Source organism: Pteropus vampyrus, unplaced genomic scaffold, assembly GCF_000151845.1.
Source record: "Pteropus vampyrus isolate Shadow unplaced genomic scaffold, Pvam_2.0 Scaffold54, whole genome shotgun sequence".
NCBI lineage: Eukaryota > Metazoa > Chordata > Mammalia > Chiroptera > Pteropodidae > Pteropus > Pteropus vampyrus.
The window spans coordinates 5,109,803-5,116,795 of record NW_011888835.1 but is presented as its reverse complement, the minus strand read 5'-3'; positions in this window follow the sequence as shown (position 1 = coordinate 5,116,795).

The window sequence follows — 6,993 nt, the reverse complement described above, 5'->3', positions numbered from 1 at the left end:
CAGTAAATTTTTCATAGGGTGTGAGGTAAGGATCATTATTTACTTGTTTCCTTATGGATATCCAGTTGATACAGCAAGATTTGTTGAAAATTCTTTTCTTTACCAATTGAATGGACTTAACAACTCTATTAAAACGTAGTAGACATATGAGTAAGTGTTTTTCTAAACTATGTTCTATTTATTGATATATATGTCTATCTCTTGTCCATTACCAACTGTCCTAATTACGGTGGCTTCATAATAAGCTTTGGAATTAAGGGGAGTCTTTTTTTTTTTTTTTCTAAAATTGCTTTGCTATTCTATATCCTTTGGACTTCCATAAGTATTTTGAAATATTTTGTCTCTCTTTTTTTTTTATTACAAAAACAGCATGTTGGAGTTCTGAATGGTGATGTGTTGATTTCACATACAAATTTGGGGAGAAGTGTCATCTTAACAATTTTGAATCTTCCAATTCATGAACATGGTACATATTTTCATTTTTTAGGCTATCTTTAATTTCTCCCAGCAATTTTTTTTCAATATAAAGATAATAGATGTCTTTTATTAAACTTATTCCTAAGTAGACAGTTTAAGAGTATGCTTTACATTACTGTAAATATATTAATTTCAAAATTCCATTTTTCCAATTGTTTATTGCTAATATGTAATAATTTATTGTTTCATATTAACTTTGTATCTTGCGAACTTTCTGTATTTACTTATTAGTTCTATTGTTTTTGAAGATTCCTAGTATTCTCTGTTTAAAAAAATCACATCATCTGCAGATACAATTTTACTTAATTTCTGATCTTTATGATTTAAATTTTTTTTTCTTATTTTATTGCAATGGCTGGAAGGCAAGTACAGTGTTGAATAGAAGTGGTAAAATGTAATTTCCCTTTAATTAGAGAATACTCCCTGGTGTTCCTAGTTTGTTTAGAAAAAGCTATGGAAAAGCAAGAGAGCATCAAAATTTGATGGCAAAGAAAGAACAAGATGCCACCTGTAGCTAGTTCTCCTTCCAACTTTCACAATGCCTCCCCTCGAGTAACTTTTTTTCTCCAATTCTCTTCTTGCTCTCTGTCTTGCTAGCATTTCCCACCAAATTTCTAAACTAACTTTGTCAAAACAAACTCAGTACATATCTTTAGACTGTTTATCCAAGTTTCAGCCAGCAACTTTGAAGACCCAAATTGGGTGTAATTTTGTCTCCTCTAGAAGCTTTAAACACTCCAATGATGTGGTTCATTAAGGCTTTTGTCATAGTAGATTATTCCACACAAAGAATATATTGTAACTAAATCAACAAAGACTTCTTTGAAATTTGTGGGGGAATTTGATAAGAAACTTTAACTCTTCCATTACTAGGAATATTTCTATATGATAAAGATTCTAAAATTACTATATATTCACTTTATTCTAGTTACAGAACATTTTTTATTTCTTTACTACTTACCTTTTTTTAGGTTTAAAACTTCCAGAAAGATCAATGTCATAAATTTCAAAGTGCTGTGATTACAAGATCTGTGTTCACAAGAACTCCATATAGTTGTTCAAATGTATTTAAATTTGATTTCATATCTGTACATGAACTCAAGCTAATAAGAGCATCTATGAGAATTCAAGAATAAGGAAAAGCAGTTAAAAATACTATGGCTACTTTAGCTGAGACTTTTATTTTTCTTAAAAATAAGTTTATAGAATTGGGGATTGGGATCAAAGATGAACCATCATTGGGGTTGGTTTCTTTTGATTGTAGAATTGTGGATCCTCCATTCTAAATCCTGCAAATCATTTTGAAACTTTATGTAGTTATAGCTCATGTTATACTAATTAATTGTACTTCTGATAGATGCTTAAAGACAAAAAGCACAGCTACTGAAAATAATTCAGTCTAATATTCTTACTTTACTTAAAGTCAAGGGCTTGAAAAGTAATATAAAATGCAGTTTCATTTAAGTAGGATTAAATAAAGGGTAGATTATAATCAAAATTATATATATATAATGTTTGATAGCTAATGTATTTAAATCAGAGATTTAACTTTACATACACATATTCCCTTGGAACAATAAGAGATTACTATGCAGATCTCTGAACATTTAGGAAAAAACAACATATTAAGCACACTGTGTAATTTTTATACTATTAACTTTTAATGTTTTATTTAAAAAGTTTTATTGAAATATTGATCTTTTTTGGTGATTGCATTGAAGATAGAGACATGTCAATGGAATCAGTTACATTTTGAAGATAGAATTACACATTTGTGTTGGATTATATTTAGAAGGAGGTGATAGAGAGGGCTTATAAAGAACTGTCTAGGTTCTAGATGCACATTCGAGTGGATGGTGATGCCATTTAATTAGATAGAAAAAAGCAAGGAAGAATAGTTAAATACCAAGAAAGAGAATAAGAGTAAAAGTGAAGAAAGATCAAGAAATGAATTTATAATAATTTTAATGATCAGGCTATATATCATTTGTCATATACTGAACCGAGCATTTCACATCCATCATCTTTTTCTGTGATGTCAATAATCATGTGAGCGTAATGATACTTATTTTATAAGAGAGGTAAAATGTCTTGCCTGCAGCTAGTAAATGGTGGAGCAGGATTCACATTTGAATTGGTTAACACCAAAACCCATCCACTTTATGATTAAGCTATTACAAATATCACAATACAAAAAAGGTAATGTGTTACTCACATACTATTTTAGTTCAGAGATTATGAAGATAAACATTGTAAATAACTTATAGAAAAGGAAATAAATTTATTTCATGAAAAAGGAGTATCTTCACAGCAATTCTGGGCAGGAGATACCACCAATAACTACTTAAATATATAAAGAAAACTTGATTGATGCCAATTGCAGATCCTATGTTAAAACTAGTGAAAAAAAAATAAGACATAAAGCTAAAAAATTTTCTTGGCTGTACTCGATTAGATCAACTTTCATGGTTATGCTTTAAGATTATTCACCAGCAATTAATTTTAATATGCCACTTAATAAAGCTCTATATGTATTTTGAGTGCAATTCTGAAATAGTCAGAAAATTATCATTTCAAAATTCACTGGAATAGAGTCATGAAGCCAGATTGACAAATCTCTGGCCAACAGATCTGACATTCAGCTCTTTGTTAAAACTAATAAACAAATTTGCTAAAACTAAAAAAGCAACGTGAGACATTGAGAAGCATCTTAGCCTGTTGAAATGATAGACCTGTGTTGGCTCCTAAATCTACTTATTGTTGGCTATCAGAATTTGGATGGTTAACTTAACCTCTTTGTACCTCTACTAAATTATTTATAAAATAGAATAATAACTATGGCAGGTATCTGTGAGGATTAAAGAGAATGTGTGTACCTTGAATGAACATATAATTAATTTTTATATTTGTAATGATGATGATATTATAATAATAATTAGTGCCATCACTAATTAGTATTATATCTCAGTAGAAATGTAGTTAGGAGCATGGACTCTGGAGTTAGCAAGTCTTTCATTCACAACTCATTTTGATACTTACTAGAACACCTAGAAAATCTTACTAATAGCCTCTGCTTCACAGGATTATAGTAAAGATTATGTAAATTAGTATAGTGATTAACATTGTTCCTGGTACTTAGAAAGTGCTCAATAAATGTTGCTATTTATATTTACTGTGATATTAGAGTAGGAATAATCAAGTTTACAGTGATAAATTTTAGTAGAAAAGAGTAAATACTATTTGCACTGTTAGTGCAAATGCTAACTTTCTTAAAGAAAGAACTTAGAATGACCTCTTAAACATAGTCTTGGTGAATCTGCCTCACTTTCCATGACAGCAACTAACTTTATTTTCATGTTTCTTAGTTTCCACATTTGTTTTTATTTATCTTTAATAAATTTTTGTTGAGAAATACATGTGAAAGGGCTTTTAATGCCATAAAGGACAACATAAATATAAATATCATTAAAATAATGTTAATATTTATGATGAAATATTCTAAAATCTACCATCTATCATCTATCAATAATCTATTTACCTACTTACTTACCTATTTATCCATCATGTTTTTTACCTTTAAAGGCACTTTTATATAGTATATTATTTTGCATTTTAAATAGTTATAAAAAAGTAAGCAATAATTACTATTCTCATTTTATAGATAAAAGATGAGGTACCAGAAAAAAATACCCACATTTAGAAAATTTATTTCATGACAAAATGTTATATGAAAACCCAGATCTCTCAGGCACTTTTTATTAGACTGAACCAGCTTTAATCCATGTTTTACATCCACTTTGGACTTTCCATCATATTCTTTTCATTCACTCATCCATTTATTTGATTCTCCTGTTCTTTTATTCATTTTGTTCATTCAACAAATATGCACTGACATCACTTGGTATACACAAACCATCACAGATATGGGAACACTTATGAAGAACAATGGAATAGTAATCAGAAGACCTGGGTGTAATTCCTGGTTCTATCATTAACCATCTATCTGACATGGGTCTTATCTACACAGATGGCCCACCAGCACCTTCTAGCTTAAATGCCAGCTCTTCCTTTGCAAAACCTTCCAAGAGCATCCTACATAAACAATTCTATGCTTCTATGCGCATTGCTTCTATTACTGATTTTATGTATATATGTATATATGTATGTATGTATGTATGTATGTATGTATGTATGTATGTATTTTTATGATGACATTGGTTAACGAAATCCAATAAGTTTCAGCAGTGCACTTTAACAGTACAGCATATATATATATTTACACTGTGTGTTCACCTCCCATAGTTAGATTTCTTTCTGTCACCATATATTTGATCCCCTTTACTCTGCCTACCTCTCCCTCCCCCCTCACAGATCTCATTTACCACCCATTTGGTTTTTTGCATACTTGTATTTGACCAGAGTGAGTTGGATTTTCACCAGAGAGGATTAGTAGAATGAGAGGAGAGTGGGCAGGGGGAAGAAAAAGCAAACCAGGTAGAAGAATAATATGAATAATTATGTAGAATTCAAATGCTGTATGTCAAGACATTTTTTAGTTTCAGCAGGAGCAATATCATCTTGTGGTTGCAAAAAATGGAAACTCATTTCAGTTTTCTCAAGTAATATGAAGATGATTCTAAGGATGTAAATGGTGTGTAGGCATAGTGATGGTTCCCATAAGAGGTTCCCATCTTAAACAGCAGAAACTGATTATGTGATATTGCATGGCAAAGAGAAATTAGGGAAATTAAAGGATGTTTAAATGGAGTAAGTTCGCTGATCAGTTGACCATGAGATGGGGAGATTGTTCTAGATTTTCTGCATGGGGTCAGTGTAATTACAGGGTCCTTTGTAAGTGAAAGAGAGAAGCAAACAGTTAGGGTCAGAGTCAGAGAGATTTGAAGATGCTACACTGCTGGCTTTAAAGAAGTAGGAAGAGGCTTTGAGCCAAAGAATGTGAGCTCCCTCTAGAAGCTGGTAAAATCAAGGAGACACACCCTTCCTTAGAGCCTGCGGAAGAAATACAGTCCCACTGACACCTTGATTTTAGTCCACAGAGGCCCATTTTGGACTTCTCACCTTAAGAACTATAATAAATTTGTGTTGTTTTAAGCCACTAAGTTGCCAATAGTTTATTACAGTAGCAGTAGGGGTTGAATACAGATAATAATAAGACTACAGGTATCTAAGCCACATATCCAAGCATAATAGAAACCCAAGCACAGTGGTATGGCCTAGCCTCAAAGAGAGACCAGTCTCCCTAGGGCTTGAATATGAAACTATTTCTTCAGCAACTAAAAGGTCATTTGCGATCCAGCTTTGTTCCAAGTTTCAGCATATCTACAGCCTTACTATTGGAAGACTTTGTTGATACTTACTTTTACAGTTTATCAATAATATGAGTCAGCCTTGCTGTGTTTCTGCTTTTCTCTATATATCTTTCCATTTCTAATCCTAAGGCCAACTGGCTAACCCACCCTTTACATGCTCATTGATTGTGTAGGTGACAGGCCTTTGCTCTCTGCTTTCCTCTGTGTATTTTCAATTTTTTTCCCTTCCCCACTCTATCTCTGTCTATATGACTATCACCAAATGAGAGAATTTTATTGATTTAATTAATCCATATCAGCCATAGTGGTCAGAACTCTGGGACCAGGCAATTTCAGTAAACGCTGGCCAGACTGTATTAGCTGCTCCTGAATCAGGCATCTATAACTGATGCAATAATCTTGGCAGATGGGGAAGTGCTATGAGTTATGAAACGAGGCCACTAAGGGAGCTTACCCAACAGGGACTCGTGTGTGTGTGTGTGTGTGTGTGTGTGTGTGTGTGTGTGTGTAACACTTAGAACAAAATAGACCTTTTTCTATTACAGAGGTTAAAAACATGGGTTCTGGAATCAAACACCCTGTATTCAAATTTTGGCGCAGCTATGAGACTTAGGGAAAGTCATTTAACTACTTTAAATCCATGCTTTTACATTCATAGAATGGAAATAGCTTCAGTATCTACATTATAATTGTTGCGAGGATTATATAAAATGATCACATTAAGATGCTGGGTTTATAATAAGCCCTTAATAAATGTCAGTTGCTATTGTTATTGTTTTTATAGCCTCATTGTTCTTGTGAGGATTAAATGAACAAGTTTATATTATTTATTGCTACATGCGAAAAGGCCTTGTCTCCTGAGTAGAACAGATGATGCTTGGAAATGGGAGATGGTATCTTATGCTGATTAGAAATTACTCAAAGTTATACAGTTTCTTTGTCATGTAGATGTTACCCAGTATATTCCCTAATTCCATCAATACTCTGAGCATCTATTACGTAACAGAATTTGTTACTAGAGATGGAGATACAAAGATGAATAAGATGTAGTATCTGGCCTCAGGGGACTCCTCAGTGTTCAGGATGATAGAAGCTATTTTAAAAAGGGATAGTGGAGATATATGGGAGGTAGACTGGATAAACCCAACCACTAACCACTTGAACTTTGGAAGAGAAGAAAGGGAAC